General features: G+C 38.2%; 1 protein-coding gene across 2 annotated transcripts in view; it reads right to left on the bottom strand.

The window, feature by feature from the left end:
- RAB27B (RAB27B, member RAS oncogene family) overlaps window positions 1-21931 on the bottom strand; it is a 177122-nt gene that overhangs the window by 136080 nt on the left and 19111 nt on the right. Inside the window, exons 1-2 of one of the 2 annotated variants that reach the window (XM_084780295.1) lie at window positions 9209-9305; window positions 9004-9078 (exon numbers count right to left, since the gene is read on the bottom strand). The exons of the other annotated variant lie outside the window; for it this stretch is intronic. The gene's annotated coding sequence lies outside the window, so the exon portion shown is untranslated. Of the gene's footprint in view, window positions 1-9003; window positions 9079-9208; window positions 9306-21931 lie in introns of those variants that run through there. 2 annotated transcript variants of the gene reach the window in all.

The following is a 21931-nucleotide window of genomic DNA, read 5'->3' as shown; positions in this document are numbered from 1 at the left end:
CTAAAGTTCCTGTTATACTGAAGAAAATCCTTACTATTATGACATGATGGTTTTAAAGTTGCAATTTTTGTATTTCAAAAGCTGGAATTGATTGTGAGCTAAAATATTAGGAAAAAAAAAGAAGTACTTAACCCTACTAGATGCACGTCACTGAAGGTTAGCTATGAACGGTGATAGGGAATTAAGAATTTTTTCCATTGGATACCTATTTATCAGCTGTCTGTCAATTATTTACCTCAAAATTTTCTTTCTTTCTTAATATCATGAATTTATTATTCAGTATTTTAGCATAACTTTAAGATTTATGTGTGTGTGTGTGTGTGTGTGTGTGTGTGTGTGTGTGTGTGTGTCTGTGTGTGAGCACAGTGCTTGCAGAGTCAAGGAAGGGGCAGTCAGACCTCCTGCAGTTGGAGTTACAGGCAATGGTGAGCCTTGAAGTGGATGCTGGGGAGAGCACTTGAGACATCTGGAAAAGCAGGAAGAGCTTTAACCCTCTGAGCCATCTCTTCAAGCATTACTCGACTTTTAAAACTACTAAGCAAGAACTGCTACTCTCCAGATTTTATTATATATGAAAATAGTGGGCTTCTAAAACCCAATCTTCTCTCCACACCTCTAATGTCTGTATTTGAAATAAACATAAACTCCATGGTTATTTTTAAAATGGTATTTGAACAATATGAATCTTTAAAGAAATGGTAATTGTTGATTAAGATAAAATTAAATCCTAATAGGTAATGTTTAAAAAAGAAGAGGAAGAAGGGGGAGGGGAAGGAGAAGGTGAAGAAGAAGAGGAGGAAGAGGAGGAGGAAGAAGAGGAGGAAGAGGAAGGAGGCAGTCAAAGAGATGAAGTTATATTTCTGAGACACACAAGTCTCAGCATTCCAGAACTATAGGAAGGTCTTTAATAAAGCTAGGGAAAGTCTTAGGAATTTAAAGTTCTCTTCTGGCTCTCCTGTTAGTTAAATTGTTGCTCAGAACGCCTTGCTTTACCACACCCTACACTCCCACGGGATACAGCCTTTGCATAGTTCTGCACAAAGTTTTAATCAGAATTTATTAGTTTATCTATGGCTGTCACTTTGAACAATTCCATAATCAAATCAACAACCATCTGAGTCATGTGCTCATGAGAACACGTACACACACGCACGCATGCACACATGCACGCATTTTACTCTTTTCTATGCTAGCCTTTTTCAACTCAAAATTTTTAATTTCATCTTGACTTTTTTTTATATATAAAATAGCTTTGTCTGTATCTAGTATATTCTACCAAGTTTGTTTTTCAATGAGCTGACATCTCTAAAATATTCGCTGCTACACCTGATGGTATCATTTAGAGGTGATGGAAGGAAAAGTTTAAATCATGACACCATAATTTCCCATTTAAAAACTAACTCTAAAAGAATATGGGTTGGAGTGAATAGAGAGGGTTGGAATGTGGGATGAATGGGAGGAAAATAATATGACCTAAATATATTATATGAAAAACATTTTAAATTAACTCAAGCAGTTGGTTTGGTACACAGTTGTGGCTATTTGTGTGGATGCGAATATCTTAGAGTGCACGGTGAGGAGAGGACAGATGCCAAGTGAGTAGCTCCAGTGCTCAATGAACTACTTTCTTCATCCATGAACTTGCTTCATCATCCTGAATCTGATCTTTGTTCTGTACATTGTGTTGTGCCAGGCTTATTTGCATTTAATTTCTCAGGTTGTGTTTGATACACAGAGCTGAGCATGAATATGCACAGTTAGCCATAGGCTATGAGTCTAACTTGCTGGGTACATTCATCTCAGTGCACTGTTCCCTATTGTCAGCCCTGCTTCTCTTTAACGAGCACACAATTAAGGCAAATCACTCGGTATGAGCTTAGATGTGAAGTTGCAGTCCATGGTGGGTGACAAGACATTCGTAAGTACGCAGTTTTCCAAAATGTAACATTAACATATTGTATGAGGAATTAGCATAAATAAATATATTCTACTTTAATTTACCTTTCTCATTGCATTTGGGAAATACCAGTTTGCAGTTTACATGACACCTAACTATGCCACAAGGAATTTGCATATGTGAAGGTTACTTTATAGAGTAGTAATCAATACAAATGTGAAACTTTGACCTCAGCAGAGTCTCCATGACCTGCTTCATTGTCTCCATGTCACACAGTGATATGTTTTAGTCATAAGACATTATGTAAAGATCTCAAAAATATAGCAAAGCTTTTGCATAAAGTATGACCCAAGGTAGGGCAGCTGTGATATCCAAGTTTATAAGTGCTTGCCTTATGAACGTGAGGACCTCAGCTTGCCCCCCAGACCCCACATGAGAAAGCTATGCTGTTATTCTTAAAATTCCTCATCTGAAGAGGTAGACACCAGAATGGAAGGCAACAGTAGCCAGCCAGTCTGTCCTAAATGGTGAGTTCCATACCATAGACAGTCCATGTTTGCAAAACAAGGCAGACGGCACCTGTGTGATGGTGGCCTCCACAGATATATGCACACAAGTGTGCTCATATGCACATATGCATCTAAGTGTGCACACACCCATGTGCGCATGCACACACACACACAGACAGACAAAACCAAGTAGAGTTCTAAGCACTCTACACTAATTTACTTCTGATTAGAAGGAATGTTGATAATAACTTTCGTAGAGCACAGTCAAATATCTTACGTGATTTTCTTAAAAATCAAACTGCTATATTTGATTTTTAATACGAATCCTATCTAGAGCACTAGAAGAAATTCTTTACAAAATGACAAGACAAGTGAAAAGATTTTTATTTATTATTGTTGTCTGTATATAAAATAACTTTTGGGTGAACATGTCCTCACTAGAAAGACCCACAGACTTTGTAATATATCAAAACTGTGTCCAGATGGTAGGTACTAGGCTTTTGTACTGGACATATGCTGTGAAAGATTGCATATTAAGTCAAGAGTACTCAGATCTTTTTATAGCACTCACTCATCTTTATTTTTCATAGCATTTAATCTGTAAATACTACATCTTCACATTAATTTAAAGGATCCATTTCACAAATACAGCACCTAAAGAAAACACACGCAAAGGCTCAGCAACAGATGATGAGGCCAAACTATACAAAGGAAGTCCCAGGCTCTGACTCAGAGCCACTTCGGAGCGATGGGCTCTCAGACAAGCCATTCACTAAATTTTGTACTCAGATTCCTCATAGTATGGATGGCTTAATTACACGTCCATTAATATCAAATCTTCAAAAAGCTGTCTAAGATAGTTAATTTACATTTCTCACTCAGAATACTGAATTCTACCCTTTTAAAAATTGGCAATGCTATTATTTTATTTTTGATATATCTTATTTATATTAGAAAAAATAATATCCCTGTGTATCTGGAAATTTTCTAAATCAATGAGCACATTTTTCAAATGTTACATCTTGGGTGTTTTGGGACTGTAAACATTGTATGCCACATAGACTTAACCAGGTTGCAAAAATAACTCTTAAAGAGTCTTAAAAGAGTGTACCATGAAACAGTCACTGAAGTATTTTTTTAATCCTGTGTACTTATCATTTCACCTAACTACAGTGTTCTCTCTGTCTCTTTGTCTCTGTCTCTCTCTCTCTCCCCCTCTTTCTCTCTCTCCTCCCCCTCCCTCCACTTTCTCCCTCTCTTTCTCTCTCTTTCTCCCTTTCTCTTTCCCTGAATCTCTCCCTTTGTGCATACACATGTGAATGTGTCCTAGACTTTATAATGTCCTTACCCATTCACGTGTCTACCAATACAGTCTATTGTCACATCTGTAATAGTGGGGGGCTGAGATGGGATGTACCTGACACACTATTTTTAACTTCTGTAGAACAACCTTAGTGCTTCCCAGAATATCTGTAGCAATTTACATTTCCGTAGTCATTGTACAACTCCTCGTTTTCTCTTCACCCTTACCGACACTTATCAGTTGATGTCCTGACAATACATAGGTGTGAAGTTAGAGCTCTCTGTCGTTTTCATTTGCATTTCTCTGCTAACTTAATGATAACTAGTTACTCTGGATATGTTTAATTTTTCCAATATATGTTATCTTTAAAAATATATATTAATGTCTCCTGTTAATTTTAAATCTGGATACTTGTGGGTTTTGTTTTATATTTCATTCATGGATTTCTGATATGCTAATTATTTTAGACATTAATTCCATGTGTGTGGGGTGCTGTTCAATAAGTAATTTGGGTAGGCCATTTCCTACTTCAGCTGGCTTCATACCTGGTAGCCTGATGTGGTGTATCTACAGGTCTACACAAGTCCAGTTTCTTTCCAGACCTGTAAAGCTAACATGACAGTATACTTTTATTTGACATTTGTATAAGCCTCAATTGTTCTCAACATAACCAACATGAAGGAGTATACAATCAGGACCTAAAAGTCACAGCAAACAGCATTTTAGACACATTAGTTCCCATCCCACCAATAGATCTTTACTGAAAAATTAAAAAGACAGACCTGATTATGGTTCTACAACTGTCCTTATAGAATATGTAGAGAACATAAAAATTGGTTTGTAGTTTTGATAGACAGAATCGTGGTTTTCAAAAACATCACTGGCCTTTCATATGGCACTTAGGAATTTAGCCTGTGAACGTAAAAGCACTGCTAGCTTCTTACTTGGAGATATATAAACTTGTAGGAAAAATCGCATCATAATTTACACTGGTCTAAAGGTTAAATGCTGGTTTAAAGGGCCAGAAAAACTCATATAAATGCAGTTCTTTGTTTGGTTGGTTGATTTTGGGTTTGGGTTTCGGTTTGGTTTTGGTTTTGGTTTTGGTTTTGGTTTTCAAGACAAGGTTTATCTGTGTAGCCTGGCTATCCTCAAACTCACTCTGTAGACCAGGCTGGCTCAAACTCAGAATTCAGAGATCCACTTGCTTCTGCCTCTTGAGAGCTGGAACTAAAGCTATGTACCACCACTGCCTGCTCAATGGAGCCTTTAAAAAAATGTTTTGAGATTATAACTATATAGTTGTTCCATTTCCTTCCCCTCTCTAAAACCTCCCTTCAAATTCATGGTCTCCTTTTTCATTAATTACACACACACACACACACACACACACACACACACACACACACACACACTTTGTATATTTCTAAATGTAAGTACAGCCTTCTCAGCCTGTATGGTACATATGCATATTTTGGGAGATGACCATTGGTATTAGATATCCAGGTGGTGTATCACAGCATCCCTTAGCTGCCTCCAGTTCACTGTTTAGGGTTGAGACTTCATCAGCTCTCCCCATCTATTGTCCCTATCCAGCTCATGTTTAGGGAGTATGCCAGCGATACTCTAAGGATGTGGCTGCTGACATTCCTCGGAGACACAAATTCACAGCAACTCCCCACTCCTCTGCCCTCTACCCTCTTTCTTCTTCTCTTCCTCTCCGTTCTCTGAGCCTTGGGTGCAGGAGTTAGGGTATAGACGTATCAGTCTGTGCTTGGCCCGACAGCTCTGCATTTTGTTCGGTTGTATTTTATGGAAGATCCACAAGTAATGTGATCTCCTTCTAATGCTGGTGGGAACGTATGTTAGCTGTTTTTCTTTGCTGGGGCAAAGTACTTGACAAATGTAACCTAAGAGAGGAAGGGCTAAGTCTTAGTTCACAGTTTGAGGATACATGCCATCTTGGCAGGAAAGTCACAGCAGCAGTGAGAGGCAGCTGGTCCCCTCCATCCTGAGACAGGATCAGAGAGAGGGGAAGGTTGTCTCTCAGGTTGTCTTTCTTCATTCTGTTTAGCCTAAGGCCTCAACCCAAGTCAGAATTTAATAGTGGCAGCCATATGCACATAGTTATGCGAAGCAGGAAGAGGAAGTTAAAACAGTACTCTGAATTAGCCTGCTTATCAACAAATGCATAGCACACATCTTACATCTTTATTGGTTTTATACACAAAGGCTGGATTTCATATATTCTGAAAGCTTTCTGCTGTGTGTACAGTTCTTCCTTCTCCTCCTCTTCCTCCATTTTCTTCTTCATGTTCATTCTCTTCTTCTCTTTCTATCTAGCTTATGAAGGAATGTTTTCTTCTGAGGCTCTTGTTGTCCTGCAACTCCCAGGTTACCCAGGCTAGACTAGAGCCTATAAATCCTTCTACTTTGGCCTCCCAAGCATTGAGATTACAGGTGTCAGCCACTGGGCACTGCTCAAATTCTTTGTCTGTAAGAAACAACCAGTTCTGGAAATGACAATACCTTGGCTCTCCAAGCTAGGGAAATGGCAGCTTTCTCTTTGTGTTAAACTGTAACAAAATGAGTCACCTTGCCCTTCCTGGTTCATGCAACTATGCCAGTGTGAACATGGTGCCACTACTATGCTCTCTCAGTGTCTTGTTTAATATGTGAAATGTGTAATTGGCTTTCAAAAGAAAAATCTTGTTACATGGAACTCACCCTATTGTGGTCTATGTAGGAAAACCACTCCCCAAAAATCCATGTGTGAGTTGATCTTCTTTCTGCATGTATCCAGAAGGGCAGCTTCCCACTTCCTAAAATCTCTTTCTTTATCCATTCAGTGAGCACTGCCTCCTTACATCCCTAGATTCCTACTAGAAGTTGACTCAGTTTGGCTTCATTTTTCCTGTAGCTAATCCTGGGTACCACTGTTGCTAAGCAAAGTACAGGTGCTAAGTACTTAAAACAAAAATCAGTTGTAATAGCAGAATAACTTAAAGAGGTTCCCCTTCACTATGAGGGACTTAATGAAGTAAAAACCACATGATAAAAAGGTGCTAGCAATCGCTCTATACATATTAGAATGCATATTGGGGGAATTTTTTTTTTAGAAAAAGAATGCCAATGCCTCCCCCCAAAAACATCAGTGAAACCAAGTTCACTATGTAATGAACATTTTAAATAAAAAGTAAGTTATAAGCATCCACCTAGCCATAATCATCATCCTTGGAATCAAAATAATATTGATCCACCTGAACCTCAGACAGAAGGCTTCTCCTGGTCTGGGAGGATTGTCCTTCGACTGTCACCAGAGGATTGCTGCTTTCACGCTGTAACAGTTACTTTTACCCCATGTATATTATCCTCCAGTCTAAGCTCTGCTGGTCCACTAGCATCCCCAAGCTTCCTCCAAGCTTGGCACCCATCGTGCAGAGCTTGCCAGGTTTGCCTGGTGGACCTCGGCTAAGACCGAGGCTCAGGAAGAGGCCATTTGCTGGGATGAGTAGCCAGTGATAGTTAATATCAATGCTCTTGGGACAACATTCCACACGTTAACTCTACATACAATCTATCTTTATCTTATCTGTGGTGAGGCACAGGTAGTGATATTATGGCGTAAAACTGAGGAATAAGCATGCAGACCATTATATGTTGGGTAGGAGTTTTCAAAAGTAAGCTTTAATTTGAAGAATTATCTTTCTAGAATTGAAAGAAAGAAAACTTCTTAAAAGTAGTTAACTTTACACAAAGTTTATAGACTTGTGTGTCATAGTCATGTCAGCAACTGAAGAGTAAAATTAAAATCTATCCTGGCTTCCAAAATTAGTGAAAGGTGATAACTATGTCTTTCTCCAGAAGTTATCAATGAAAGTAATTTCCTCTGCTTAAGAAATACTATGTAGAAGTGAGTCTAGGACAGCCAAGGCTACGCAGAGAAACCCTGTCTCAAAGAAAAAAGAAAAAGAAATACTATGTAGGGATATTGGCATCTGCTTATTGCATCCTAAAGACACTCAAAATTAAGTTATAACTGCTTCTAACTTTGTTTGAAATAATATACTGTATTTATAAGGTAAATGGTACAACTTAATATTTAAAACGCAGAAAGAATGAAACAGTGTAATAAGACGTAGGCATCCCTGCAGCCTCTATCTCTGCTTGTCAATCACAGAGTTCTAGGAGATCTATAAGCCCATTTTCAAAGGTGTTTATTACTGAACACGTTCTCATTTGGGGGCATCTCAATACAGATCTTGATGCACTAAGAGGCTTTTGTAAGTCCCTTAGGAGTTGCTTTCAGTGAATCAGGACCCTGATGTCCTGCATTGCATCTTGGTTATTTTCTTTCCCCCAGTTTATCTTGCAACCATGAGCTGACTATTAAAAAATCTTAGTATTATAAACCGATCTGAATGGATTTACTTACTACAATTGGCCACACAGACACACACACACAGACACACACACAGACACACACACACACACACACACACACACACACACACACACACACACACCTAAGTATATTGCAGGGGAACTCACCATGCCTAATAATTTAACCTGGTGTTGAAGTTTTCAGTGCCTGAAATCAGCACTGAGGCCCTGGGAAGCCTCTTCACTGGGTTTATAAATAATTTAAAGACAAACAACCCCCACTTTTCTTCATAAAACCATGCTCCTTTGGATTTTTAATAGCACACAATTCGCTCAGCACACATGTTGCTGCATGGAAGAGAATCTTAGGAGGCTTAGTTTTCCCATAGGCTTCTAGATGCAGTCTCCTAACTGTGGTGTCAAGCATAAGTAAGCGTGATAGACGAAGCGGATTTCTCCTCTGATGCTTTACTCTGAGGAGGTGAATGACTCCTCAGCTTTCTAGAAGTCCGCCGTTATGGTAAGAGCAAGGAGTTCTAAACGTAAAGGAAACAGGAAGAGACCCCTACACTGCACCAGAGCAGTGGTTAGAAACGAGTGCTGTGAGCTTTGAAAACAGAAAACAGAAACCAAGCCAGCAGCAGTTCGCAGCCCTGAGCAAAATCACTGCCCTATCCAAACGGTGTGTAAACCCAGCCTGTCTAGCAAACCTGAAGCCTACAGGAAGGAAGGAAGGCAGCCACTCTAAAGTGGAGTTTCGGGCCCATCACTTGCGGTTTCTGTCACCCTCTGTTGCTCTTCGTGAATGAAACATGCAGACGGCACCTCACATTAGCTCCTTCAATGAGGAGGAAAAAGCTCAGGAGATGCAGCACAGCCAGTGCGTTAGAGATCTGAGACCAGGTACTTACACCTCCCAATGCTTCCAGATCACAGCCTCCAGGAATAGCTAGCCCATTTCTTTACGGCACTGTTGCTTTCATCCGCTGTGGGAATTAGCATAAAATAACAGTAACCCGTTAGAGCTGTACAGCTCTGCAGAGCATCAGACCGCGTGAACACTAAAGGCACGCGGACATTGTACAAAAGCTGAGTGATTAAAAAGCTCGGCTATACCTTCTCATCCGCAAAAGGGAGGCAGTCGGCGCCTCTGTGCCAGCTGCTCTCTTCTTGTGTAACAGCTAAACCGGTTCAGTCCTTCTGACTGAGTGAGAAGCGCTCCTGCAGACAGTGGCTGGGCGGTCCTAGTGCCTGCTCAGGTTAGGAAGCTACAAGACTCCACAGGGCCACCCTGCTGTGTCTTCCAGGGGCTGCCACCAGGAGGTTTTAAGGACCTCACCTGGCTAAGGAGCCGGCAACAGTGGGCATTGCTTAAGGGAGGGTGCTTAGTGAATTATAGTTTGCTAATGACATACACAGACTATGTTATTGAAAATAAAAGTATTAGAGAATAAGAAAGTGTGCCGACAATGTTAAAGGCCATCAGACAGAAAACCAGTTTGCACAGGCAGGGTGTTTATGTTATTTCGTGTTTGTGAAGCCTGCATTGAAATTGTGAAGCGAACAGTACAGAAGTTTCTTTAATCGCTTAGGAATACTCTGCGGTTCTAAGCACCCCAGCCTATCCTATCCTGTTAAAGACACAAAAGGAAACAAATGCAGAATAAATGGAGACCTTTGGGAGCTGCCCCATTTCACACAAACGCCCCCTCTATTCCTTTCTGCCATCTTTGTCACCAGACTGCCTTTTGACCCAGAGCCATGGTGTTTACATTTTCTTTGGCTCTATTGTAATTTAACTATCCTATACCATTTGCAAATGAGTCTATTCTATTTACTTTGTAAAGCAGCCCTTAGAAGACTGCTCAGCATATGGTGGGCTCTCTGTAAATATCTTAGAAAAGAATGAAGCAGTCAATAAACTGAAAGTTAGTGTGTATAATAGAGATAATAAGTTAATTTCTGAGCTGGTGAAAGTCAATTTACTGTAGATCTGTAAGCAGCTACTTCCGTTCAGGTGCCATTCTGAGGACACATTTGCCTCTAGGGAGCTCATAATTAATTTTTATTTACTTTAATTTTTAAAGGTGTGCTTTACATATGTGTATGTGTGCTATGCGTGTTTGTGGAAATGGATGTCACATATGTGTGGATGCCTGTACAGGCCAGAAGAGGATGTCAAGAACCTTGCAGCTGGAATTCAGACAGTTGAAAGCAGTCCAATGTGGATGTTGGGAAACAAACTCTGGTCCTCTGCAAGAGCAGCCAATTCTCACAACAGTTGACCACTCTTTAGCCACATCATAGTTTATATTAGAATATTAGGTCAGGCATGATGGCGCATGCCTTTAGTCCCAGCGCTTGGGAGGTAGAGGCAGGTGATCTCTGTGAGTTCGAGGCCAGCCTGGTCTACAAAGTGAGTTTCAGGATAGCCCTGTCTCAAAGGGGCAAGGGGACTTATACACATTACTACAAAATTATGTGTGTGTGAAATATTTGCCTTGAGCTGATGGGTAACATAAGTCATACGTTTTGATGTTTTGGGTGCAAAGTTGAGATGGAAGATTAGGTTTCTTTTTTTACTAATGTTTCCAGTTAAGAGACTGAGCACAGAGAGCAGGTTAGTATAGATGCCACTAAAATCTGAAAAGTCAGCTTTATATCAACTTTGATATTTTTCTAACAAAAGTACACTAAAAATAGCAAAATTGGCAGAGGGAAGTGAGGAGGTAGGTGGGTGCTGCAGGCCTTGGATCACAGCCTGGCACTGGCAAGTGCTCAGCAGGAGGGTGTCCATATCTAATAGAGCTGGTTGCCTCTGCCAAAAAGGGACCACACATCCATCTCATGTCCAGGCGATCAGGTGGTATAGATGATGTTAGATATCCAGGAACAGGGCATATCAGGCAGTACACATGCCAGAGAAGAGGAGACTCCCGGGTTTACCAAGAAAAATTCAAGGCAAGAGTCTCACTACAAAGAACTCAGGAGTTTTCTATTATGAAGATCAGAGATTCATCAAGCCTAAGGTCAGACTAAATGGATCAACAAGGAAGAATGATGTTTTTCATGATCTGAAGACCTGAAAAATCAATGGCTTGACTGATCTCAAGTTGCATGTAGATCAAGGAGCTTTAACTGCTTGGGGAAAGAAATGTAAACGAAAGGAGTCCTGTGAGTCATCAGAGTCTGGCTCAGGGAACGATAGCATGGTTGAGGCCAGGAGACTAGGACTTGCTTCTCTATTAAGCTTCTTTGTGGTCTTTTTAATTTAGCATATTTTTGAAAACAAACAAAAAATGTTAAATACATTTTAAAAAGTGGTCCTCTTAAGAGATGTTTGCAAGTAAGAAACCATGCGTGACTTGGCCAGGGGTGGCTGTCTAAATAGAGTGATGTGAAGCCATGTTGGTTTTGAAGTTGACTGTGAGGTCCAGGACATGGTAATGAAGTCAGATTTCTAGGTAATGGTTCAATGCCATTGTAGTTGATGACAGAAGGTTAAATATGCTTCCACTAGTGAACTGGGGCAATCAATTGCTCTTCATTAATGGCAGTAGAGTGAATTCATCTGCTTTGGGCTCGCAGACCGCACACTGAGATGGAGTCTTTTTGTACCCCCATAGACTTGATTTAATACTAGTTGTCTTCTAGGTTTTATGTCATCATCCACCAGGAATTATGTTTTAATGCATAGTGCAGAGCATTGCTAATAAAAACAGAACTCTACCTTGAAAATTAAAATGTCTTTACTTTTGTAAAACAAACACACTAAATTTGACAGCGTTAAACATTGTTGCTCTGCAAATTGTACAGACAGCAGTAGCTTTCAAAGCTCTTTGACTTTGAATCTCTTGCACCTTGAATCTCAATTTCCTCATAAGTATGACCTAATCCATGAAACCTCAGCAGAAGGTTGGCTTGGGACTAGACACCTTATGCATAGCATGGATACTCACTTCATTAGTGGATCAAGGCATGCTTCCATAAATGGTGATTTCTAACACTATAAAGTTACAGCTTTACCTTATGAAGGCATTAAAATATAAATTATATGCTTTTGGCATTTCGGTACTAAGGGCAATTTGTTTCTTAAAACAAAATGAGAATGTTATGTTCTTCATGGTCTAAGAAGCATGAGAACATACTTAGAACCATGAAATCAACCAACGTAACGTGTTGAAGAATAAAGTATGAGACACATTTATATTATATTGAAAAGCATTTCTTACCAGCTCAACTAGTCTTTACAGAGACTTGATTTCTACAATAGAGTCATAAACGAGCAATTTGCTCTTGATGCTGCAGGATGGTGCCATTTTTATTAAGAATGAAAATATACTATTTTTTTCTTTTGTTTTTAGCTAGAGCTTTAAATAAAAATACCTTCCAGAAAATTGGCATTGCCATACTGTGCCCCATCTCCTAGTTCCTAAAACCTGTCCTAACTGACTTTCTCACTCCCTCAGAAGAGTAGACTTTTTCATATGCAACGACGCCAAAGATCAATGTCTAACCTCCATTGCGTCCATGTTCTCCCGCATGGACTAGCTGACTTGTATACAAGCCACGTTTCAGTCCTGCATTCCCCAAAATCTCTTTTGTCAAATAGACTATGACTGTGATTGTAGAATTCAATGCAGTGGCGCTGATACTGATAAAATGTCAGTGCAAAAGATATTTACTATTTCTAAGAAAAATATATGTAATGCCCTTTAACAACTAGATAAAGTGGATGTGGTAAGATATTGAAAAATAAGGTATAGGTTTAAAAAAAAAATCCTAGGTGATTAAAGACAAATTTTATTGAAAGTATAGGATTTCTGTATTCAGGTAATTCTGCAGGCGTTTATGTTCTTTCTCCATTTTAAAGAACTAAAACTAGAGTTGTAGACTCTTGTTGATAACCATGCACACTAAAGGAAAGGACTTACTTAGCCTTACTGTAAAAGTTGTCAAATAAGTAACAAGTCATAGGAGAATTTTTTAAAGGAAATATTTGTGTTCAAACAATAAAATGTAATTCTATGATAATCATGAGTATTTATATTAAATAACTTCATCGGGCCCACAATCCATGTCCTTTGTTTTTGTTTTATGTTTTGTTGTGACACAGTGTGAATGTACTTTTTGTGTGACCCACATTACACATATATGATGTCGTTATCACTTATTTGTAGGGAAAATGTCTCATCCCTTCACATGTATTTTGAGCAGAGATTCTTAGAAAGGTCTTAGTGACATTTCTATTCAGTAGTGTATCTGGTGTTCATGCAATCTGAGAAGCTAGCCTGACCATAACTAATAAACAAATGTCTAAGTCCACATTGGGTTGCATGTACTTTTTAAGGGTAATGCATGCTTTATCCATATCTAGGTACATGTATGGTCTGAAGAGTTACCTCATGGATTACTGGGATACCTGGGGAGGCAAGATGCCCACAGTTGATATAGTATACTAGTAAGAGGGTGCCGATATTGCTGATAGCACTAAACATTGATACTGAGGGAAGACCTTGAGGGAACACACAACTGCTTCCTCAGCATTTGCTTGTGAGGTCCTCACCACGTGTTGAGTATTGGGCACTTGTTCACATCACTAGAGAACAAAGCTATGGGTAGCTACTTTCCTCACAGGCAGAGTTGGCTGAGAGAGATAGATATTATTCAAATGTCACTATTAAATTCCAATCACAGAGACGAAGCTACAAAATGAAGGAAATGAATCTTGAAGCCAATTAATATGTCCAAATGTTTATTGGTATGACAAAGATTGTGCTACTTAAGAAATGACATTTGAACTGACATGTAAAGGTGAGGAGTTAATTACACAAAAAAGAGGAATGGCAAAAATCAGGTTACTGAACCAGGAGCTTTTAAAACTTTTTGTAATATATATGTAACTGTATAGTATAATGTACATATGTATATATAAAAATATATATGCATGGCATTGTAATATATATGTATATACATATATGTGTGTATTTATATATTTTACAATGTAAAAATACACATATATGTATGTATATGTACAAAGTTTCAGCCAATAATGCTAATCCTTATTTTCTGTGACTCATAGTAATTTTTCCCATCTACTTTATTTAAATTATATATAATTACATAATTCCATTGCCCCTCTCTTTTCTGTCTCACTGCTCTTCTGATCCTTTCCCTGATTTCCCCTCAAAAGCATGCCCCTTTTTCTGCTGAGGCTGTTTAGTGTTGTATGTTTGTATATGGTTTTAGGGACAACCACTGGTTTTTAGATAACCCATTAGAGGGCTCATCCTTGGTAAAGACTAGTTCCCCCTCTCTCAGTAGTTAGTAATTTCCTACAGTTCTTCATTTAGGAGTGGCCCATAAAATTTTTCCCTATCCATGCTGTAATGTTAACTGGTGTTGTCATTATATAGATCTTGTCTAGGCGTATATATATATATATTGCAATTTCATGAGAGCATCATCCCTGGTCATATGTAGAACACATGATGACACATCAGAGTTCCTGGTACTCCAGCTTTTACAATCTTTCCATGGTGTTCACTAGGCATTAGATATAGAGATTTTATTGTAAATTCATCAATTGGGGCTGGGCATTCTATGGTCAGTTGTTCCTTGCACTTTGGCCATTAATAAGAGTCTCTATCTTATGCAAAAAAAAGAAGCCTCTTTGATGGGATCTTAGAGCTACAGGTTTAAAGGAAAGTATTTAGGATGCAGTTAGGAGTTGTACTGGTTTAGGAAAGTAACACAGTTAAGTTCTCCTCTAAGGTCTGTTATCTACCTACCTATGGGTAATTGTCTAGGGTTATGATACCAGGCATGATTTCCCTCTTACTTAAAGAGATTTACATCCAATTAGACATCTGTTGGTTACCACCAAGATATGAGTGCCACTATTACACCTTTAGAGAAATTTTGCTGTGCTGGTCACTGCTGTGGTTTGCAAGTGTCACAGAGTAAGACTATGGATTGTTTGTCTCCTTTGACCACTTGCATAGAACCTTTTGTTACTATGAAAGTTAGCATTTAGGAAGGAAACTTTCAGGTTAGATATAGCTCAAATCCTCTGAGTCCTGGGTTCAAAGCCTATGGTATCTTTAGCCATAGGTACTTACCTTCAGGCTCTAAGAGGCAAGCAAGTACAACAGCCTGTATTATGTTGGGAATCTCTTGGACTCCCAGACTAAGAACTTGAGAGGGAAATTTCTCATGCCTTGTATAAAGGTTTCATTAGAGTCTGTGGCTCTTCATTTTATGTGCATGTGGTGTGGGCATTATCACCCGAAGTAACAGAACTATTTAAAATAAATATCATTATTGTATAAATAATATTTAATTTTAGGTAAAATAATTCCATATAGCTTTTCAAATACCCTTAGTGTTATTTTTCTCTCCCTATCTCTCTACTTCTGCATTCTCTTTCCTTTCCTAACCTCTGTACTTTTCCCATTTCCATCTAATTACAATATTTTATTTTGATTGTATGATATAAATAACTTTTAACTTAAATGATATCCAACTTCAATTTCTAGTTTCAGTAGCAACATTCTTTAAACTACACACAAGTCAATTGCATGCACATATGTAGTGAAAATCATTTACAGGTGGCATACCCACACATAGGTAAATCACATACAAATCACACACATACACATTAGTATGTGTGTGACTCTGTTACTCAGGAGACAAACAATGCCTCTGGAGATCTTTTATAGTATTCACTAAATGTAACTCAAACAAAGAAAAAATTTTAAAGGCACATAAATTAAAGCTACAGTAGTGAGGAGTATCCCTGAAGCAAGTACTATAGAATTTGTAACAAGAAAGTGTGAGGTCACCCCACCATGGGTGTTCAGCTCTCTGAGAACTAATATCTGTTATTAGCAATGAGTGAAAGGGCATCTTCCAGCTAGATATTTCATTTATTATTGGCATGAAGTATTCCCTTCCTTCCTTCTTTCCTTCCTTCTTTCCTTCCTTCTTTCCTTTCTTTTTAAGGGAGGACAGAAAGAAGTCTCTATGAAAGACACAATATAATGGGAAAGTTAGGGACAAACATGCAGATTTGATGGAAAAGATTCAGAGAAAAGTAAAGTTGCTGAAATGATATGTAAATTTATTAACTTAATAACAGACTAGCCATAAATGAAGAAAGAATTAACAACTTTATACATACAGTTAAAAAAAACTATCCAGAATGTATCATAGAAAGTTTAGAAGCTTAAAAATAAGATGAGACACCAATAAATATAGAGGGTATAATACGAGAATGCAAAAGGCATGTGGCATAAATGCCCCAAATGAAAGATTCAAAGGGGCAGAGGTGTAACTTTTCAACTGACTTTTAAAAGTTTAAACAGGCAAAAGAATCTGCAATCTGGAAAACACAGCATGCACTAAAGTGACAACGGTAATAATGAAAATCCAAGCCAAGAATCATCATAGTGAAATTACTTAATATCTGAGGCAAAAGAATTCCTCAGTGGTAGAGAAACAGCTAGGTCACTTACAAAGGAATTTAGCGTAAATTCCTAGATGGCATCTATTGAAACTCAAGGACAGTAGGATCAATTTACATTTGGGTATCCCACTAAAACACCTTCGGCAGCAGGTTGGAGGAACTAGATGCTAGGAACAAAGTTGAGGGCTCACCTCATCTTTGTTTCTTTCCTTTCATTTCAAAGTCTGCTCATACAATATATTCTGATCACTCTTTTGCCTTCCTTAGTCCTTCCAGATCTCCCTAAACTCCCCACTCACCCTGATCCTTGTCCTTTCTCTCTCTTTAGGAAACAAACAAACCTGAATACTATTATTTTTAAGAACACAATAAACAGATTTTTAAAAATCCCTACAAAAAATATAAAATTGGAAAGCATAATGTACAAACAAAAGCAAAGATGGCTAAGACAAAGAATGACCAAATAAAGTAATATTAGACAAAACAGCTACAAAAACCATTGGGTTCATTTTATGTTGGCCATCCACTGCTGAGTGTGGGTCCTACCATTAAGTGTAGTTAATATTCCGCATAAGATTCCATTAGAGAAAACTAATTTTCCTTCATAATTGGGTGGCATTTATAGATAGCTTCTTGGGTCTGAGTAGGAGCCTGTGTCTACTTGCCCTGCTCAGTGCTGAGACCCCATCTCACCTGAATCTGTGCAGGGCCTGTGAATGCTACCATAGCTCTGTGAGTTTTCATGTGCATTGGTCCTGTGTGTGCATGGAAGACACTGTTTCCTTGGTGTCATTTCCAGCCCACCCTCCCACCCCCCCCCCCGGCTCTAATGATCTTTCTGGCTCTTCTGCATAGCTACCTGACTCTGAAAGGAGGGTTTAAGCAAGGTAATTATAATCGAACATGTCCAAGCATGAAAAACACCACAAACTTTAACATGTATAACCAGAGGAAGGGAGAGAAAATGACTGAATAATATGAAAGAAGGAGGGTAACTTTGTAGATCAAAATGATCTTGAGATAATTTGCCATTTGAAAGGACTAGCTATCATTTATGCTTATTCAGATTTTTAAATAAAATATACATGACCAAACTTTGAGTGTAACCTCTAAAAATATGAATTCTACACTGTAACTAAAGATTAAAGTAGATATATTTTAATTATCCAGTTCAATCAGACATCAAGAAATAAGTAAAATTCAATAAATATACATTGCCAAATGCTATAGACTAGAAACGAATATTGGCCAGGAAGAAACAAGTGAGAACATATCAATATACAGAGGAGGAAACATTTTAAAATCACCACTTTAAAGTCAAAGGATCAGAAATTTTATTTTTAAGATGAAACTCTATGTTATTCATAGGGGTAGAAAGTGATGGATCTCAGAGTTCCAGAGTTCAGTGGTAAGTGTTGTTAGTATCTGACCCTTCTATCCCGAGACCAAGAATCACACATCCATGGCCACCTCCTTCAGTGAATTAGACTCTCTGCATACATGTGGGTTAATGTTAGTATGTACATACATACGTACGTACATACGTATATACATACATACATACATACATACATACATACATACATACATACATACCCAATCAGACAGACAGACACATTTTTGGATGAAGCAGATGGCTTCAACAACTGTTGAATTCTGTCTTGTGTGCTTATACCATCTCTATGTATAGAAAATATTGCTTCATTCAAAAATAGATACAATCGTTATATAAAAAACAGAGTTACAGTAGGACTAGTAATTGTAACTTCTTTCATTAGAACTGTATATAACTGATAATTTTGCTCATTATAAGTTTAGAGCAGTGGTTTTATCTAAATGGTCATTATGAGTTCAAAGCAGAAGTTGTATTCTTCTTTCAAATGTATGTTATATGTTCAAAACAAGAGGGTTTTTTTTTGTTTGTGTCAAGGTTTTTCTAAGAAACAGGTGTCTGTCTTGTCTTGTATATTAACCATTTATTCTTTGTTTTCATGTTCATTTGGTCTTTCTTATCATGGTATACACCTGGGCCTTATACTTTGACTAAACCTAGAATATATTTCCTTGATTATTAATTTGTTTCAATTTTGTTTTTCTTCTTGGTGTAAATCAAGTGCTTTACAAAGAATTCACAGAGCTCCTAGAAGCTTTTGCTATACTAAAGGAGGGTTTTTAAATTACGTGAGTCAAGTCAGAAATTCTATAAAATCATTATCAAGAACTGTGGAATCATCAATTTGTTTAAACAGCACTATTTCATGAGGATACATCTTCAAAATGATCTACAGGAAACCTGCCCAATAGAGTGAAGCAATAGGCAGTGAGGGCTTCTAGTATGTCAGACATATGAGACAAGCACAGAAAGGCAGCACAGCAACAATAAGCAGTCCTGAGGCAAAATCCCTGGGTCCATGCCTAAACCAGGTATACACCCATTGTCAGCTGTGCAAGAACAAGTTACTGCCTCCAGGAAGCTTGCTCCTCGCAGAACTGGGGGAGTAAAACATGACATAATTATACTAATTATATTCTAGTTATTTGGCTTATGGACATTCATCATATTAGTGTGCTTTAAATACAAAATATTATATTAATCTTTTTATAACAAGGAATATCTGTCTTTTTAAAAGAAAGAAAGGATGTGAATATCTATTCCATGTAGAGGAGGAAGTGCAAAGAATTTAAAGTAGAAGGTAGAGCAGAGCATGAAATAAAACAGAGCTCCTGAAGCCATGTGAGATGGTAGAAAGAGGGACAAGGTGGCATATATGGCTATAAAGAGCTGAGCTAGGCAGTTTTATAGCAACTTGACATGAAGCTAGCATCATTTGGGTAGAGAGACTGTCAAATGAGAAATTACCCCTATAAAATTGGCCTGTAGACAAGTCAGTAGTATGTTTTCTTAATTAGTGACTGATGTGGGAGGGACCGGTCCCTTGTGGCCAGTTCTATCCTGGCCAATTAGTCCTGGGTGCTACTAAAGAGCAGGCTGAGCAAACTATTGTAAGTAATCCAAAAAGCTTCAGTTCCTGTTCACAGGTTCCTGCTCTGAGTACCTGCCCTACTTCCCTTGGTGATGGACTGTACTGTAGAAGGATAAGTGAAATAAACTCATTCCTATCCAAGTTGCTTATGGTCATTTTTTTTTTTAAAACCATGGCAACAGAAGCCCTAAGACAAGACCTAATGCCAGCACTAAGGTGCTCAGCATCTTTCCTTGTTCACAGTTGACCTTGAAAATGCTCATTAGTCATCGCTACAACTGCACATTTCCCAATGGGCAGAGCTAGCATGTGACCTTGATGAAGCAGTAAGTAAGAATTTATTTGGTGGTATAATATTCTATGTCATGAAAGCTCCCCGAGTTTCATACCAGGAAACATGTTTTAACACACCATCTAAATCTGTGACCTCATCAGACTTCTTTCACTACAACGTTTCACATACAGAATTCTTCCTGATTACAAAAAGAAATATTATGTCGTTATTGTAGAAAATGTGAAAATACTGAACTGTCTTAAAGAACAAAATAAAGTCCACAACTTTTCATGCACACGCACACACACACACACACACATGAGCACATGAGGTGGGGGTTGGGTTATACCTTACAAAGGAAGAGGTATTAGATGATCATCTATCCTTATGGACATTATTTAATATAATTATCAATACTATTGTCACATACTAATTCATAACATACTTCAAAGGAACGAATCATCAAAGAACACACTTCAAAAACAACTTTGTTACCTGAGTAGTCACCCAAATATCTCTATAATGTTGGAGCATCATCTTCAGCCTTCTGGCCCAATATCTCTGACAGACATATTTGTGAGGCAGGAACTATTGAGGACTTGCTTTCCCCGTCTAGGCAGAGTTTGGACCAATGATTCTTCCTGCATTCAAGCTTGCCCTTTTTAGGCAGAATTCTGTCTGTAGTAGAAATGAGGATATTTTGCCCAGTGGCCTGTTTGCCACATTTGAAGCCATCTCCATAAAGAGGTTCTTTGATGTTCATCATCCTCTTTGAGGTAGACTGCAGCAAAATGTCTCTGTCATCTTCTCATTTGGAAAGCTACTAATCTGCACTCCCGGAATACCTAGGTAATCAAGTTTATTCCTTCTCAAGTCTCTGGTGGAGTTGAAGACCAGGTAGTTTAGTCTTACAACAAAGCTTAGTTGATTAGGGGTTAAGATGATTTTAGGTCTAGATAGATGTTTTAAGTTGATAATGACAAGATGTGATGGAGATTGATTTACAATCAGAATTTTAGATGCACCAAGATAGGAAAGATGTTTTCTTCAAGGCTGTCAAATACAAATAGCCAAAACACTGAGATTGTAACATTTATATAATTCCTGATTGTATCATGGTTCTTCATGCTATAGGTAGTTTATTGTATACATGTGTAATAATATAAATGTATATGTAAAAAAATGCTTAATTTTTAAAAAAAGAACAACTTTGTCAATATGTGTTTACATAAAGCTTTTTTGGCTCTTTCTAAAAGAAAAACAAAGAAAAAAGAGAAGAAGGGAAAGAAGAACATAAGGAAGAAAGGAAGGAAGGAAGGAAGGAAGGAAGGAAGAAAGGAAGGAAAAAAGGAAGGAAGGAAGGGAAGGAGCAAGGCCAGAAGGAAGAAACCAATGCTTATTTAAAGGTACATCTTTATTTGGCATATATAAGGGTTTTGGGAAAATTTTATACATTATATTTTATATCTGTTTTATAATTTTGCTTCATTCTGAAAAGTAATATTTACTTATATTCAGAGTACATCATGTACTTCCTGGTTATTGCACACTTTGACTACTTATATTTCTTTCTGTGATAACTATCCTGATTCACAAGTCTTCATAACTCACATAAACTGAAGTCACCATCTCAAAGTACAAGGCCTGTATAAGGTTATGGCCACATTTACCTCCAGCATACATGCACCGTACATCTGCTTGGCTGTGCAGGACCACATCTCTGGGAAGGATATCCACATTCTGTGTCTTCCAAGTACCCTAAGCACCAGCATTTACCATGTGCTACTAGGAGTTACCAAGTGACTCTCCCTTGCAATGTTACTGACTTGTGGCCTGTCTTGGTTGACCTTTCTCGGTTGGCCTTTGACCTTTCTTCTGACCCTTTGTTGTCTTTGAATTACACACCTGTCACTTCAATTTTTCTCTGCTCTGTCTGCTTCTCTCCCAGTATCTTATTAAGGACATCTCTAAGAGTTTGCCAGCTATCACCTGCTGGCACTCTTCATAATATGCTGCTCCCAGTTCTAACTTCACTCTGGCATGTTTTACCTGTAAACTAGCCTGAAGTCACATGCGTCTCGTCCACTTCTCACCGACAAACCTCCTTTGGAGTT

Source organism: Acomys minous, assembly GCF_964271855.1.
Source record: "Acomys minous genome assembly, chromosome: 4".
Classification (NCBI taxonomy): Eukaryota; Metazoa; Chordata; class Mammalia; order Rodentia; family Muridae; genus Acomys; species Acomys minous.
Note: the sequence above shows the minus strand (reverse complement) of the source record. Positions and strands in the feature narration are given on the sequence as shown.